Genomic DNA, 18,449 nt, shown 5'->3' on the forward strand with positions numbered 1-18,449 from the left:
TACAAATTTGTCATGTTCCAACTGAACGGCGGAATGCCACACACACACGCACGTACGCACGCACACACGCACACACACACATGCACCTGTAATATACTGTATTTCTAGGCCTCAAGATAACTCTATCCCAGCCTCCATTTCTTAGACAACTCTAAAGATATAATTCTCTGCTCTACTTGCTTTTTTATGACAACCCTCCCACCAGTGACTCTGGCACAAGTCAACAGAAACTAACTTAACCAATATAACACTGTTACTGTCTCTAGAGGCTGATCCAAAAGACCTTGTGGAATCCTTCACCCATACCTTCCCTGAGCTCCTGCCCTTCCTGCCCCAGCTGTGGTCCTTGCACCAAGTTCCTGTGCACCCTCTCCCTATTCAGGTCTGTTGTTTCCCTTTCCGGTGTTCACTCTAAGTTGGCTCCTGGTTTCCCTAGTTGTTCAGAAGTCCTGGGCCTGGAGTCGGGGTAGAGAGCACTGAGCCCCTCAGAGGGACCCACCTCTGTGTGAATTCACAGCAGGCAAACAACTTAAGCCTCTGCCCCTCAGGCTCCCTCTACACACAGACAGTTTCTGGTCAATTGTTTGGAACTCAAAGCCATTTTCCTAAGGAAACAAGCTTAAAGTAGTAGGCAGATGCCCAGAAGAATTCACACAAGTCCATGTGACCCACATACCTCATCTGGAGTTCTAAGTGTACTCTAGAACACACCTAACAGTACACCTCGGTTTCTATGGTTTCTGCGGTTAAATGAGTTCTGAGTTCCAGCCATGAACATACCTCTGCCTCTGCCATCAGCAGGAACAACCCGGCTTTCACCTTCTGCAGCCTGCCAACCCTAAGGTAGGGAAACGCAGGAAGTCAAGAGAGCTTTATTTTTAAGAAAGTGGAGTAGGAAAGGTGTGACTCTGGGAGGTGAAACCAGGCTGTATAGGGAGGAGAGTTCAGAGGGGTTGGGGTGCAAGAGCCAAGCTGCCTCTGGGTTTCAGGGTCCTCCAGGGATCAGGCTGCTCCCCTGAACTTCAACCCAGCAGACAGGCCTGGTCTACAGCATTGCTGCTGCTGAGGGCAACGGAGTTGGGGGTTCTAGTAGAAGGGGGGTGGGGACTAAAGAAAATGTGTCATGGGTTTCAATTTGAGGTCAAATATGGAGTTACCAAAAAAAAAAAAAAACTTTAAAAAACGAAAGTAGATCAGTATTGTGATCAGTGCTACGTTTGTTAATGAGGTCAAATCAAATTTAATACTCTATATCATGGCTTCTGAAATACTCAGCCCACAGAAACATTGTGTGTGTCAGTCCCACTGGACATATAGCCCTTTTGTAGATTTGAGAGAAAACTTGACCTTAGTCTATGTCCAATCTCCCTCTCTTTTTTTGCACTTTAATTAACCCTTGGCTTGTGTTGGGTCAGGGTAAATTTACTTACAAATGAAATATAAATGTGGAGAAAACAAGTAGAAGCCTCTATTTTTTTCCCTTGGATCTGCTCAAAAAGGTGAAGAGAAAAATGGTTTCCTAGGTGGTCAAGTAGGGAAACAGGTAGAAAAGTTTTCTGTATTTTTAGTAACTATTGTTAGGAGGCTCAAAAAAGTAATTTAAAAATGACAACATAATATGAAAGTACGAATTCATTTTTAAGTTTCAAATACAAGTACGAATGGATTTAAATAAGGGTTGTTTTCTCTTATCTAAGTTCACTCTCTTACTCTACATTTTAGATATTAGATGTCAAATTACTTTCACATGACCACATACCACAAATGAAAAGAAAGAAAGATTTAGAAAGTTTACATCATTCGGGAAAGAAACAAATGGGCTATTTTAAATACCAGAATCCTAGTAGTTCTGCTAATGAATTAACAGATTAGTTTTATGATAACTACTTAAATTCAATCAATTCAACAATATTTTCTGAGACGATTATGTGCTAAACAATGTAGTATGTGACATGGGATATACACACAAAAGTATACTGCATGGTCCCATCACTTGTAGAATTTGTAAGTCTTTGAGTAAATTCAATTTGTATGTTCAGAAAAGTAAAGAATTCTGTTTAACATGTAACCAACCTCCAAACCAAGTGCCTCTTGCCTCCTGAAATGAATGAAAGGGTGGGAACTGAGGTGAGCTCCAGGAAACAGTTATAATCTGAATACACTGAAAGGTCAGTTTGGATGTTGGAAATTGACTCGATCCCAAGAAGGGTTCAGCTTAGCCTACTGTAAAGAAACTGCCCTACTGTAAAGAGACTGTAAAGAAACTGTCCTTGATTGAAGCTGGCGGTTGTTTTGGAACAGTCAGGAAGCAACGGAAGAATCCAAAGAGGAGAACATGTTTAGAGATGATGGTTCCATCAGTGGTGTGGATGTTGATAGGAGGAAAATACATCAATTATGAGGTCACTGCAGTCTTCTAAGGTGGAGGAGGAAGGCTCAGCACTAGCTGGTGGCATGAAAATGAAAAGAGGTAGCGATATAAAGGCATTTCAACAGAAATACAGTTATAACGTGCTCATTAGACTAAGTAGGAGACAATTCATTTCCCTTTTAAAATTTTGATCTTGGTTCTTCTCTTTTCTCTTGAGCCATTTCCTCTCCATCTTTCTTTTATTGATATAGGTCTTTTATTATTCTTATAAAAGTGTACATGTTCTATTTTGGAAAATTTGAAGAATATAGAAACAAATATAAAGAAAGCATTAAAAAGCACCTGTACTCTCACCACTCAGAGATGATTTCAGATAACATTTTGGAGTGGTTTTTTTCCAACTGTGATGGATGCATTTAGGAGTGACGAGTAAACAGGACGGGCGAGGTGGAGCACAGAGATGAAGCGGCTTGACTTTTTTTTCCGACCATTGCCATCCAGTTTGCTTCATCAGTTCTCCATTCTCTGCCCTTAGCCATGATCCAGAAGGAGCCCATAGCTTTCCTTTCTGCCACCTTCAGAGAGTGAAACTGTTTCATGTGCAGGAAGGAAAAAGTCCTATTCGATCTAGGTCAAGTCAATGCTTCTCTCTTCCCTGAGCCCAGGCCTTTCTGTACTTCGGGGACTTGGAGCAGAAAAGGAGGCAATGAATGATCTGGTATTTCATTCTCCTTGTCCCACCCCACTCACCCCATGGAAAAATCCACATACGCTTACCCCAAGAGTGAAAGGAAGGCCTATGTCCCACTGCTACCCCTTCTCTTAGCCTACTATTGCTGACCGCTCCAGCCAACTTCCCACCTTTGGATACCTCCATGGCAGTATCAGGCACGAGGGTCTATGCTGAAAAGCACATTCTGTCCCCTGAAACTCACTGCAAATAATCCTTTCTGAGAAATCTCATATAGACTATTCCTGGTAGGAACAGCGACTACTACACTTTTTCCTTTTTGCTTTTGTTTTTTAAGTTAAATATTGTGGGACTGTGTCTAACCCCTTTCTTGAGAATGTAAGGATATTTGTTATCAATTACTCAGCTTTGGGCTTTGGCCCAAAGTTCCAGACAATAGAAGAAGTCCCATTTCACATCCTAAAATATAAATACATATACACATACATAAAATACTAATAATTGGGACCATATCACATTATTTTACATCCTACTTGATTTCCATTAACATTATATAGTGAGCACTTTCCATGTCAAGGAGTATTTTCCAAAAATGGGATTTATATTGACTCATAATTTTTCATCATATGACTACCCATTCCTCATTATTTATTCAACCATCACCCAATTAGACACAATTAGGCTAATATAAATATCACTGCAGTAAACAACCTTGGATATATATCTTAGTGCACATCTTTGATTATATCCTTAGGATCATTCCTAGAAGAATATTTGAAAGGTTATGAACATTTTTAAGGCTCTTGATACATAAGCAGAAGAGTCCTTAAGAAAACTAGAATGATGCAAACACCCACATTGCATCCAAGCATTTTTATCATATTTTTCACCTTGAAATTTGATTGGTGAAGTTGCATATTTTCCTGTTTTGATTTATATTTCTGTGATTGTTATTTAGGCAGATTCTTCTTTTATTATTTTTGGCTGCATTGGGTCTTTGCTGCTGCGCACGGGCCTTCTCTAGCTGCGGCGAGCGGGGGCTACTTTTTGTGTGGTGCGCGGGGTTCTCATGTTGCGGAGCACAGGCTCTAGGCACACCGGCTTCAGTAGTTGTGGCTCTCAGGCTCTAGAGCGCAAGCTCAGTAGTTGCGGAGCACAGGCTTAGTTGCTCTGCAACATGTGGGATCTTCTCCGACCAGGGCTCAAACCCATGTCCCTTGCACTGGCAGGCAGATTCTTAACCACTGTGCTACCAGGGAAGCCAGAGGCAGATTCTTACTTGTTGACTGTTTGTATTTCTTCTTCTGCAAATGGTCTGTTCATGGCCTCTGCTCATTTTTTTCTTGGAATGATAATATTTTCTTATTGATATATAAACTCTCCATGCAATAAGAATAGTTACCTTTTCTGTTGCAAATGTTTCCTAGTTTATTTGACTTGATTTTGTTTATAATATTTTGGCTTGCAGAAACTTTATCATCTATCGTTGTTTCTTTTGCATAACCTAGCTTAAACAGAAAGGGATTTGTTAGAAGAATCGTAGTTCACAGAAATTTAAAAAGAGATCCTACAGAAATTTAAAAAGAGATCCTACAGAAATCAGGGCAACTCTGTGGATCTTGGGAAATGAAACTAATATCAACATCACCAAACCTCCAAATCCTGCCTTCTGCTTCTCCTCTAATCTCCTGTGCTCTCTGTTTGACTTCATATACTCCTACCATCAGCTCTCTGTAGATATCCTTCTAGCTTCTGCACCCAGAGAGGTCAAGAGTCTTTATCTTCACGTAGAAAAATCCTGGGGAAGGACTCTGACTGGCCCAGCCTTATGACATGCTCACCTCCAGACCAATCACTGTGCCAAGACAATAAAGGGCTCTGATGCGCCAGATAAAGACATGTGTTCAAAGGGAGAAGAGAGCAGCTAACCAAAAGGAAAGAGTAGGATAGGGTACTGGGCAGACTAAGCAAAACAAAGCAGAAACAAACCAAATACAAACATCCATTAGAAGTTTTTAAACCTTGATACTTTCTTCTACTAGTTTGATATCGTTGTTTTCATCCCCAAATCAATTTTTCTTCTGGATTTCATTTTTACATTTGGCTCTATTTTCACCAAATCCTTTCATTTCTCCCTTCTGACAATCACTTCTTCATTTCTACTGGCTTGTCCATAGCCAGTATGTCTAGTTAGGACCTTGTGTCTTTGTGTTAGATCTACTAAGCTTGTTTTCCTGGTTCCCCTCGTCTCCAACTCACACATGCTCCCCTTCTTCAGTTCACTGTGCACACCATCACAAAACCAGTATTTCCCAAACGTCACATTCAGCCCTTTAATGATGTCATTTTCCTCTTCACAAGCACTTACTGTAGCCTCCCTGCCCTGCCCATTTACTAGGGAGGAGATGACAGCTAATGTGACAATGAAATGTTTTATTTCAGGCAGCCCTCCCAACTCTGCTTGGTGGACATAATCTCCATTGGATAGAGGGCAAATTGAGGTTCAGAGAAGTTAAATCACCAAGTAACATATTGTTCATATGTGGTAGAGTTGGGACTTAATCTCTATTCTGCCTGAATCCTTACACAAGTAACCAACCTCCCCACAGTAAATGAGCCTCAGAGTAGAGTCTAAATGCCTTTGCCTTTTTCATATTACCAAGTTTTGCTTCCTCTCATTGCCAAAGATCTATCCCTCACTTTAATCAAACTTGTCTACTCACCTCCCAATCCTCCCACCACTACTCCCAAGCCTGCAAGCTTCTCTTTTGCCTTCATGTGGGGTATTTCTCATCAATACGCTGCCACGCCCTCCTTTTCACCTCTTGAGAATTCACCTCCCCTGAATCTCTGCCTAATTCCACTTCTTCCATAAAGTCTCTTTTGATTATCTCACAAAAATATTTCCTTTCAAAATGCCTAAAATATGCTTCTCTGATATCCTTTTAATTATTAGATTGTCTTCTCTGCCCATGTACGTTTTAACTTTTGACCATCCTGCCAACTAGATTGATTATAAGCCTCTTGAGGTCAAGTCCAAGATTTATGTTTCTTTGTATTTCCACATGCTTAGTCCAAGGCCTTATAAGAAGAAATTAGTCAGGACTTCCCTGGATGTCCAGTGGTTTGGACTCTGCGCTTCTGCTGCAGGGGGTGCAGGTTCCATTCCTGGTTGGAGAACTAAGATCCGCAAGCTGTGCAGCAGCCAATAAAAATTTTTTTAATAAGTTTCTAAAAAAGAAGAAATTAGTCAATACTTGTTGATCCATGTCTGTCTCCTCCAACCTGCTGTGTCAGGAGATTTAAATAATAATTCTTAAAGAGTTTTCCCCTCTTGTTAAAATATCCATTCGACTTTAAGACTTTCAAATCTTTGGACTTTCCTGTTAGGATCAGTGATTTTCAGGAGTGAAGACAGCAGCAATTGTAAAATTCTGAGATAAACAGATAAATATATTGGGTAATTTTCACTAGCATATATGTAGTTTACCTCCTAATAAACATGCAGAGGGAACTTATTATTACATTCCAGCATATGGAAGGTGTTATTGATATAATAATAGCTCATAGCATCTAAAGAGACAGGAAATCAATTTTAAAGGACATTACATTAAACTTTTTATGCATTACTCATCACTTTCTAGTAGATTTTACAATAGTATTTGATATAATAAATAGAAGTTATAGAGAGACAAAATGTTTTTGGAGACTATGGAGAAATCATCTAAAGATTGTTTTATTTGGGGGGTTTAGAGCATCTGTTTCAACTGACACTGCTTTGAAAACTGTATGGAACTTTGAGATGATAAATGTTTATAATTTGCATCCACATTGTTACTAACACAATAGCCTGTTAAATCCCTTGCCATGAACATGAACAGACTGTAGGCCATCCACATTATTTATCAAGGGGGAAACAGACATTATTCACAAATTTTAATTGCTCCTTTGGCACCAACAGTCTGAAAATGAAACATAAAAATGTAGCCTTGGGGAGGTTTTGCTGTGCAATGACTTTAGTGCAAACTTGACCATGGAGACCAATGACTCTATCACAATTACACAGGGACCTGAATACAATAAGTTCATGGTTTCAACCCAGGTCCTAGTGGACAGCTGGCATATTTCAAAATTCATTCTGTCCACTGTAAACTCAACAACTCCTACACATGACCTAAAATAAAGAGGTCAGGGATTAGATTGATAGAGAAAGCATATATTTCATGCTCATCCTTAAGAGGAATATTTCCTGGTCACAGTTCAAATATTCTGCTAAAAACTGGAAGAAGAAATGCTTCCATATTCTCCTTACCTATAGAAATAAACCCTCTAGTACTGCAAAATGAGCATCAAATTCCCTTCTAAAAGTTAAAGTATTGTAAAATATAATTTTAAGAAAAGACATTTAAAAATTAATCTTATGAAAAAAATTTACGGAAAAAATTGGAAGTATTAGTAGGGCTTGTTTTTTTTTTTTTTTTTCCCCCCCCAACTAGGAGTCATTCACATCCCCTCTAGGACCAGTGTCCAGAGGGAGGATGTTTAGCAGAGAGATTTACAATTAAGCACAAAAGGAAGAAGAACCAGCCAATAGGCTGCCTGGAAAACTAGGCTGTTCCTTCTCCCTAAAGCTAAGACTTGAAAGGTTGCAAAGCTGAAGAGGAGAACTGGCAGTAAGGATCATGAGAAACATCAAATCATAGAACAGGCCTTTGGACTCAAGCCACAACAGAGGCCACCAAGGTCGGTCAAGATCTCAGAGTCAGCTGGCACCATCTTCAAAAATATGTCCTGAATCCTACAGTTCCTTACGACTCCACTCCTATTCATGCTTCCTACAGTAAAGATTCTCCACACCTTTGAAAACATCACTTCTTTGCTGAAAATTCACCAATGGCTTCTCATTTCACATAGAGTAAAACTAAATCCGATTATATAAAACAGCCTACAAAGCCCTGCATGATCTGCTCCCAACTTAGACCTCTGCTCTAGAAGGCACTGCCCCCAGATTTCCACTTGGCTAACTGCTTAACCTCTAAGTCTTTGCTCAGACATCACCTTCTCAACTGACCTACCCTGACCACCCTATTTAAAAGTGCACTGCGGGCTTCCCTGGTGGCGCAGTGGTTGAGAATCCGCCTGCCGATGCAGGAGACACGGGTTCGTGCCCTGGTGCGGGAAGATCCCACATGCCGCGGAGCAACTGAGCCCGTGAGCCATGGCCGCTGAGCCTGCGCGTCCGGAGCCTGTGCTCCGCAACGGGAGAGGCCACAACAGTGAGAGGCCCGCATACCGCAAAAAAAAAAAAAAGTGCACTGTGCCCCAGTGGGTTAGAACTTAGTGGTAGAGATGCTGAATTCTGAATTGATGAACCTCGGAAGTTAGAAAAACCACCATTTCAGAATTATTAAATTTTGAAAACAGGTAGATAATCAGAAATGGAGACTGCAGAAAGAATCCTGTTATGTTGATGTCATCCAAAATAAGGGCAGAAATTTAAGAAAAAAGAATGTAATTACTTATGTGTTTATTAATCAAATTTCTTTACAGTTTATTATTTATTAAACATAAACTTAAGATGTATTCAAATCATGTTGTTTATTTGCAGTGTATTATCAGATTTCCTTTTTAATCTTATAAAGAGATTTTCCTTGGCTTCTCTATCAACTTTTATTTACTGTTTCCAGATTCATTATTTTTCTCTTTCCCTGTTCTCTACAACTTGTGCTTCATTTTCTTCTTTAGTTCTTCTAGTTTTACTTTTTAAATCAATTAGTACTGTTTTACATATTTTGTGTGGTATATGCCATAGCTTATCTTTCTGTTTCAGTGGGCTTAACTCTTTATTTAGCCAATTCGATTTTTTTCTACCTTTCTCAACTTTTTGGTGCCTATATGTTGCTTTTCTTTTTTCTTTTTCTTTCTTTTTTTTCAGTTCTCTTTTTTTATGTTGCTTTTCTTGACTGCACTTTTTTGTGATAACTACTCCTTTACACTGAGCTTTTTAGAATCAGTTCCATATAATTTGGGGGTCAATTCTGGTGATTTTTCTCCTTTTATTTTGAAACTTGAAATTTTTCACTGAAATTGCCTTCCACTTTTTGTTTATATTTGATAATTCAAATACGTAAGTAAATATTATTTCCTTTCCAATCTGTGTATCTTTTACCTCTTCTTCTTGCTTTATTCCTCTGGTTAAAACTCCTAGTACTATGTCAAATAAGAGTGGTAAGAGTGAACATCTTTGCCTTGTTCTTGATTTTAGGGGAAAAGTATTCAGTCTTTTACTATTAATTATGATAGTAAAGGCTTTTTGTAGATTTTATCAAGGTGAGGAAGTTCCCCTTTATTCTTCATTTTCTGAGAGTTTTTATCATGAATGGGTATGGGATTTTGTGACATGCTTTTCTGCATCAACTGATAGGATAATATTATTTTTCTTCTTTAGACTGTTGATATGGTAGATTATATTGATTGGCTTTTTAAGATATAATTAACATACAATATAATTTACACATTTAAAGTATGTAATTCCATGGTTTGTAATACATTTTCAAAGTTTCAAACCATCACCACTAATCCCAGAACATTTTAATTACTCCAAAAATCGTTCCATACTCTTCAGCAGTCACTCCCTTTCTCCTCACTCCCTAGTCCCTGGCAGCCACTAATCTGCTTTGTGATTTTATGTATTTGCCTATTCTGGATATTTATATAAATAGAATTATACAATATGTGGCCTTTTGTGACTTACTTCTTTAACTTAACATAATGTTTTTAAGGTTCATCTGTGTTGTAGCATATCTCAGTACTTCATTCTTTTTATGGCTGAATAATATTCCATTATATGGGTATACCATATTTTGTTTATTCATCCATCAGTTGAGAATATTTGGGTTGTCTCCACTCTTTGGCCATTGTGAATAATGCTGCAATGAAGATTCCTGTCCAAGTTTTTGTGTGAACATATGTTTACCACTGATGGACTTTTAAATACTGGAACAGCCTTAAATATATAAAAGAAATGACACTTGGTGGTGGTGTATGATTCTTATTATGTGTTGCTAGATTTGATTTGATTATATTTTGTTGAGATTTTTGTGTCTATGTTCATGAGAGATTTTGTCTGTAGGTTTGTTTTCCTTGTATTGTCTTTGTCTGGTTTTAGCATCTTTACTGACCTCATAATATGATTGTAAAGTATTCCCTCCTCTTCTATTTTCTGGAGGACACTGTATAACACTGGTCTTAAATTCCTCTTTAAATATTTAGAATTCACCAGTGAAACCATCAGGTCCTGGAGATTTCCTTTTTAGGAGCTTTTCCTTATCTTTTCAGGAGTTCAATTTTCTTAATCATTATGGGACTATTCAGTTGTCTTGGTTGAATTTTGATAGTTTGTGGGTTTTGAAGAATTGGCCCACTTTTTCCAAGTTGTCACATTTATGAACATAAAATTGTTTGTAATATTCTCCTTTTATCCTTTTAATTGCTGCAGGATCTGTAATGCTATACTCCGTTTCATTGCTGATATTGGTGATTTGTGTCTTCTCTCATATTTGTCACTCTTGCTAAATCAATTTTATTGATTTTTTTAAGAAGAATCAGTTTCTTGCATTGATTTTCTCTACTGTTTTCCTATTTTCAGTGTAACTGATTTCTGCTATTTATTAGTTCCTCCCTTCTGCTTTTTTGGATTTATTTTGTGCTTTTTTTTTAAAGATAGGAACTTAGATTATTGATTTGAGACCTTTCCTCTTTTCTCTTTTTTTTTTTACATTTTTATAATGTTTTTATTTATTTATTTATTTGGTCACGCCAGGTCTTAGTTGCAGCAATTGGGCTCCTTAGTTGCAGCTCGTGGGCTCCTTAGATGCAGCTCACCAGCTCCTTAGTTGAGGCTTGTGGGCTCCTTTTACTTGCAGCAGTCAGGCTCCTTAGTTGTGGCTCATGGGCTCCTTAGTTGTGACTCACAGGCTCCTTAGTTGCAGCTCGCCGGCTTCTTAGTTGCGGCTTGGAGGCTACTTAGTTGCGGTTCCTCAGTTGTGGCATGCAAACTCTTAGTTGTGGCATGCATGTGGGATCTAGTTCTGAGGCCAGGGATCAAACCTGGGCCCCCTGCATTGGGAGCACAGAGTCTTAACCACTGCACACCTCTTTTCTAATATAAACATTTAGTGCCATAAATTACTCTCTCAGCTTTGCTTTAGCTGTGTCCCACAAATTTTGGTATGTTGTATTTTCATTTTCATTCAGTTCAATGTATTTTTTTATTTCCCTTGAGACATCCTCATTGACCCCATGAATTTTTTTTTTCTTTCCTTTTTTTTTTTTTTTGGCCATGCCCCACAGCATGTGAGATCTTAGTTCCCTGATCAGGGATCAGACCCACACCCCCCCGCATTGGAAGTGCAGAGTCTTAACCACTGGATCACCAGGGAAGTCGTCCCAACCCATGAATTATTTAGAAGTGTATAATTTCCAGGTATTTAGATACTTTCTTGTTTTATTTCTGCTATTGATTTCTAGTTTGACTCTATTATTGTCAGAGAGCATACTGTATATGATTTCAATTCTTCTAGATCTACTGAAATTAGTTTTACAGCCTAGGTGTATGTATGTGCATGCTGCAAGGGCACTTGAAAACAATGTGTATTGTGCTGTTGTATGCAGCAATCTATAAATATCAATTAGATCCTGTTGGCTGATGCTGTTACTCTGTCTTTCTATGTTTTTGCTGATTTTCTAACAGCTAACAGCTCTATCAATTGCTGGAAAGGGATGTTGAAGGTCCCAACTATAATTGCGAATTTGTCTATTTCTCCTTTCAGCTTTATCAGGGTTTTTGGTTTTGTTTATTCATTTGTTTTCCATATATTTTGAAGTTCTGTTGTTAGTACATACACATTTAGGATTGCTATGTCACCATGGTGGATTGACAATAAATACTATCAGGCTCTATGCTACAAATTGGGAGATCAGAGTAAATAAGTAGTACAAACTAAATATCATAAATGTCTAAAACATTTATATGTTTTTGTGTATTTTTTTTCCTAAGTTAAAATTAGTTTTAGGGTCACAGCAAAACTGAGCAAAAAGTACAAAGAGTTCCACGTATGCCCTGGCTTCAAATGACATAGCCTCCCCCACCATCAACAACCTATACCAGAATGCACATTTGTTACAATCTATAGCCTACATTGATACACACTATCACCCAAAGCCAATAGTTCACCACAGTGTTCTTTCTTGGTACTGTGTATTTTATGAGTTTTGCCAAAAGTATTACGACATGTATCCATCGTTATAATTGCATACAGAATAGTTTCAATGCCTTGAAAATCCTCAGTGCTCCACGCTTCCCCCTTAACCCCTTAACCACTGATCATTTTACTTTTTCCTTACAAACCAGAGGTTTTTAACCCAGCATTTTAAAAAATTTTTATTTTATATTGGAGTACAGTTGATTAACAATGATGTGTTAGTTACAGGTATACAGCAAAGTGATTCAGTTATACCCATACAAGTATCCATTCTTTTTCAAATTCTTTTCCCATTTAGGTTATTACAGAATATTGAGCCAAATTCCCTGTTAACCCAGCATTTTATATTAGTTAAGATATGTTAACTGCTGTAACAAATGTACACAAAAATATATAATACTTCAAACTCAATAAAAATATGTTTTTCTTTCACATAAAGTCTAATAAAACACCTATATCTAATTGGAGGGCACCTTTCTTCCATGTGGTGATGCACCTTTCATCTTGTGGCTCTGCCATTTTTAACATGTGGTCATCATACTTATCTACGTCACAGATGGGAAAAGAATGTGGAAGATAATGTGTGAGGGATTTTTCAGGTCTAGGTCTGTAATTGGTATACACTTGGTAAAACTCAGTCTATGGCTGCTCGCAGCTGCAATAGTGGCCAGGAAATATAGCCTGGCTGTGTGCTCAGGAAGAAGAGGAAGTGAGTTAGTGAACATCTAGCCAGTCTGAGTCAGAGGTCTATGGAACCCATAAAGATCCATGGATAGACTTTAAAGGGAGCGGTTTAAGCATTCAGAAGATATATGCAAAATGTTGCCTTCGTGTGTATTTTCCTGGGGAGAGGGAGGGAAGGACTAGCCCTGATTGTACTGATTAGGAAAATATGTTGAAAGAAGTCAACTTTTTAAGCTGGGGTCTTAAAACAGGTAGAGATGGGGAGGGTGGGGATAAAAGGTGAGAGCAAACTGGGCAGAAAAATAGCACAAGAAAAGGGCCAAATATGGGGTACTACAATGCATGTTTGAAAAATGGTCAGAAGCTCAGACTAACTGAAGTATTAAGTTTATTTGGAAGAATATTCAATTAGTCAGTAAGTACATACTGGCCTCTCTTACGTGCCAGGGACTATGTAGGTACTGTCTTCATTGGGATGAAAATAGAGGAGAGACAATTAAACAAGGTATGTAGCTTGTGGCTAGGGACATGCAAGATGCAATTGGCTCCTACTACAAGGCCACCTAACCTTACCTAGAAGGTTAGAGAGGACATCCTAGAGGAAGTGATACATAAACTGAGCTCTGAAAGACAAGTAGGAGTTAGCTAAGCTAAGAGTGGGCAGAGGAGAGCCATATTCCAAGCCTAGAGGCAGAATAGGAGTATGTAGAATACATGAATGGCTCCTAGAATGTCTCTATGGCTGAGGCCAAGAATGCCAGAGGAAGAATGGCATGAAATGAGGTTAAAGAGGTAAACGGCCCAGATGTAGAAGACCTTCTAAGTAATGTTAAGAAACTGGGATGTTACCCTAAGGACAGCAACAAAGGTTTTAAGCAGGGAAGTGGGTGGAGTAAACTTGAATTAAAATCATTCCAGCTGCAGCATGGAAAATGAATTGGAGGAAAGCAAGGCTGGATGTAAGAATATTGTTTGGGGGACTACTGTAACAGATCATGGTCTAAATGATAGTGGTCTAGACCATGGTAATAGTGGTAAAGATGGACAAAGATAGATGGATTTGAGAGTTGGGAGGTATGAGTCACAGGACTTGGCCTTGATTGGCTATGGAGGTTGAAGGAAAAGTCAAGAATGGCCACCAGGCTCAAGGCCAGAGGAACTGAGTAGATAGTGGTGCTATCTAATACTAAGCTAAAAAGCATTTTAACTGAGATTTCAGTTTGGGAAGTTGAGGTTGAATTTTAATTGCCAAGCGGAGACATCCATAAAACAGTGGATTTCTGGGTCTGGCACTCAATGGAGAGATCAGGAATGACAATATAGGTCTGGAACTCGTCAACAAGGTAGCAGAAATCTTAGGAAAGGATAGGATGTTTAGGTGGAGAGTATGGAGTAAGCAGAAAGTAGGCCCAAGACAAATCCTAGATAAATAACCCAAGAGTGATAGGGACACTAAGCCTGCGAAGGAGACTGAGGCAGGACTATGGAATAGGAAGGAAAGCAGAAGGGAGGCAAAGGAAGACAGTGCTTTGATGAGCAGTCATTAGTGTCAATCCTGCCATGGAGAGGTTAAGTGGAATAAGTATAAAAAGTACTCATTGGATACAATGACAAGATGAAGATAATTTCAATGAAGCAGCAACAGCCCACAGGCACTCTGCAGTGTGCAGCAAAGGAGAGCAGGCAGCTGTTGGAGAAGGTGATTTGGAGTAGAGAAGAGTGGTCCCAAGAGGTGGATGTAGCATCAAGGAAGAGTTCCTATTTATTAATATAGGAGAGATTTGAGTGTGTTTATGTAATAATTTCGAGCACTTGGAAGAACGTCCCAGAGTGTGGAAGGCCTGGAATTCCAGGTAGGAAACTTTATTCCTAGACAGCTGGGAGCCATTGCAAGCAGGAGAATGACATGTTCATTGAGGAAGACTTATGGAGCTGGGTATTGCTGCTCCCAGGGGACATCCTACTGTAAAGAAACCCATCCTGCCTTAAAACAAAGCAGATGTTTCTTTTGGGGTTCTAGGTGAGGGTGTCAGCCAAATCTTTCACCATGCTTTTGTGGCTGTCTTTACAGCGTTGCTTCAAAGTTAGTATCTAATATCGGTTTTCTTACTAGGACAAACATCTTTGTTAAGGTCCGTTTAGTTTGAAACTGGTCCAACTTTAATATCATTACAGTTCCATTTTTAAACTAGCCTTAAGGCTAGTTTAGCAGTCAGCCTGCTAGTTGATAAAATGTAGCCACTTCTGTAGTTTCCTTTTTGTCCTAAAATCTTTAAAGCAACTCTTCTACAGCAGTGTTATCAACTTATGTCATAACAGCATAGGAATGAAAGAGAAAACTAATTCAGGTGCAAATTAATACGCTCTGTGGTTGGGGGAGGGTGAAGGGGATTACTGTGTTTAATGGATTTAAATGAAAGAATCCCAGTCATATATTTAGAGCAAAAGAAAATCTTAAATTTGCGTCATAAGCAAGATTTAATACAAGACAATAAATTTAGACCCAAACGGGAAGGTCTCCAAGCTTCAATAACTCCTAGCTTGTTCATAAATCACAGTATTGATCAAATCTAAATTAATGTATACATTTGTGTATGGGAACTTATGAAACCTCATTTACTATATGAGAATGAAGCAGAAAGCAATTTTTATATTATGTACACATAAATTAAACCACTTGGCATTTTAAAAAATCTTAGCCAAATGGATCTTATCTACGGGAATCTATTCTTTGCATCTCTCCCTCTCAAAAGGAAAATGTATGGGGAACTATCACTCCTGCTACAGCTTTTGCTTTGAGTCCTTGGGAAGAGAACGTAAGACCAGGGGTGAGCATTAAATGACAACTCATGAAAAGAGGTAGAGAAAGGAACATCTGAGTTTCATTTGTAATTCTGCTATGCATTTCCTCCTGACAAAAATATCCTGGGAGTGCCGCTTTGTCTTTTAGTTTACTTTCTCCCTTGAAATGAGATTTGCTTTGCTAGAGAAATCTACCCGTCAAATAATGATTACTGTTTAAACAGAAATATCAGACGGCAAGCATATTTGCATATTCTATAAGTAAATGTCTAGTTATACAGGCTATTCACTGGTAAATATTAAAAAAAAAATCAGTACCTTTGTTAAGCTGCCATGAAACATTATGTCCTTGGGGTGTATCACCAAAGGGGTGTAGATACAGTAAATCAGTGAAAATTGTACCTAATTGGGAAGGTAAGGGAGAAAAAGATCACTTTTCAGTGAACAGCAAGATTACTACTGTAAACCCCAAAACTCACACCCTGCATCAGGGTTCTCAACTCTGGGTGAGCTTCAGAACAACCTGTGTCATTTTCTAAAAACATGTCCAGTTTCCCACTCCTTAATCCCAACATCCAGGGTTTGCTTCTTCCTGTTCTGCATTTACCATTTTTAAAAGCCCTTCTTGACTTTGTTGTACAGCCAGGGTTGAAATCACTGCTCCAGAGGCTACTGCTACAAATGAGTTGTTAGAGAAGCAACACACAGGGTTATAGAGGACTAGGGAAACAGTGGAGTAACAGGAAAGGTTAATGTTCGCTAAGATTCTCTATGCCTTTGATTGGAGGGGTGGATAAACTGAAGTAGAATTGTGCACATGGCCATAAGGGCACAAAACAGAGAAATAGAAGGCATAGTTTCAGCCTTCTCTTGGACTCTCTCAGGGTGTCTTTGTAACATCCTAGACAATTTAGAAAAGTCGGTGCTCATTCAAGCTCACACATAAGAAACGATTTTGAGGGAGAAAGATATAATAAATCCAAAATAGAAAGGATCTCAATTTATAATTCAAAAATCAAGGTCAACAGCTACTAGTACTCAGTACTTGAAACATGGCTAGTGTGAAGCGAACATACATTGAGATATCCTAGTGTAAAATACACACCATTTTCCAAAGACTTAGCGCGAAAAAACTATAAAATATATCAATAATTTTATATCGATTGCATGTTGAAATTATAATGTTGAATATACTGAGCTCAGTATATTTATTAAAACTGTTTTCTTTTTCATTTTATAATGGGGACACTAGAAACCTTAAAATCACATTATGTCGTTCACATTCTACCTCTGTAAGACAACGCTGGTGATTAAGACTAACCTGGGGAGAACACCTGGTACTAAAGGGGCGGAGGTTAAGGGGAGCGGGGTGGGGCGGGCTGACTGTCAGAGCCTAAGATGAAAGAAGGTAGTAAGATGTTTTTAACACGCCATTTAAAAATAAACCCCTATAAAAGGTAGCCACTGTGTGGGATCACCCGGACAATACTGTGGGAAGAACGTCTTGGAGGAGGAAAACATTATTTAATTTCCTTGAAAAGCCCCAAAGAACTCAAGTCCAGCATTTAAGGTTCCTGATGTAACCAACCGGCCTCGTATTGGAAGCCGGGCCAGCTGGGCGTGGGAGGGCCCTGCCCCGCGGGAGGAGCATTCCGGTGTGGTGCAGGGAAGGCCCAGGAGCCACGCGGCTCAGGAAACCACCCCCGCGGCTGGATAGGAGAACACTTCACTGGCCCCTCCTTCGATGACTCTCCCTAGGCCCTTACCCTGAAAGTGGGAAATCACTTCTTCAACAACGCCCTCCGGGCCCATGCCTACGCTACGCTCCAAGGCCGCTCTCACTGTGGGCTAAAAGACCTCACCCAGGTGGGCCAAAGGGATGCGGGGAACCGAAGAAACCCAGGTGCCTGCTTCGACTACACGGGCCTGCGTGAAAACCCCTACTGGCTCCTAGTTTCAGCCTCTGCTGCCTTGCCTTCGTCCCGCCTCCTTTTCCCCGCCTCCACCTTGTACGTCACAGAGAGTGACGTGTAAAGTGAACAACCACAGTCCCTCTCCTCGAGAGCCAGTAGGGAAAGGGGAGGGAGGGGTGGGGGGAGGGCAGAGGACGGAAGGAGAAGGCTTGGCGGGGCTGGCTCGTCCCGGTCACCCAATCAGAGCTCTGGGGGGCGGGGCGGGGCACGAGAAGAGGGTGGGGGGTGGGGCTAGGGCTAGGAGTTAGAAGGCTGCGGGGAGGAGAGGGCGGGCTCCCAGCGATTAAAAGCGACCAATCAGGGCGCGCCGGCTTCATTCGGAGAGCGGCGTGGGGCGTCGCCGCCGCTGCCGCGCGCGCCGGGGGCTGGTTAAGGCCATGAAACAAAAGAAACCCTGAGAGGGCAGCCGCTGCCACCTCCACCAGCCCGCCCAGCTGCCGTCCCCACCCACCCACCTAGTTACCTACCTCTGCCACCTTTCCCTGCTCCTCCACCCCGCCCTCTCCGGTCTCTGGGCGGCCCTGGCGCTGCTCGGCTCGGGTCTCCAGCCCCGCTGCCTCCCCAGAGGAAAGGTGTTTGCGCGCTGAGCAGGGCCGGGGCCCTCTCCGCCATGGGGCTCGCCGCCTGCCGCGCCTGACCCGGCCGCCGCCGCCGCCGCCGCCATT

The 18,449-nt window shown here is 40.3% G+C and overlaps 1 long non-coding RNA gene across 1 annotated transcript; it reads right to left on the reverse strand.

The window, feature by feature from the left end:
- Positions 1–1,924: 1,924 nt before the first annotated feature.
- LOC136792690 (uncharacterized) lies at positions 1,925–18,432 on the reverse strand. The gene is made up of 3 exons (XR_010836845.1): positions 18,252–18,432; positions 16,130–16,213; positions 1,925–2,446 (listed from the first exon to the last, which is right to left on the reverse strand). It is a non-coding gene; the product is annotated as an uncharacterized lncRNA (long non-coding RNA).
- Between the last annotated feature and the right edge of the window lie 17 nt (positions 18,433–18,449).

Source organism: Kogia breviceps, chromosome 15 (genome assembly GCF_026419965.1).
Source record: "Kogia breviceps isolate mKogBre1 chromosome 15, mKogBre1 haplotype 1, whole genome shotgun sequence".
NCBI lineage: Eukaryota > Metazoa > Chordata > Mammalia > Artiodactyla > Physeteridae > Kogia > Kogia breviceps.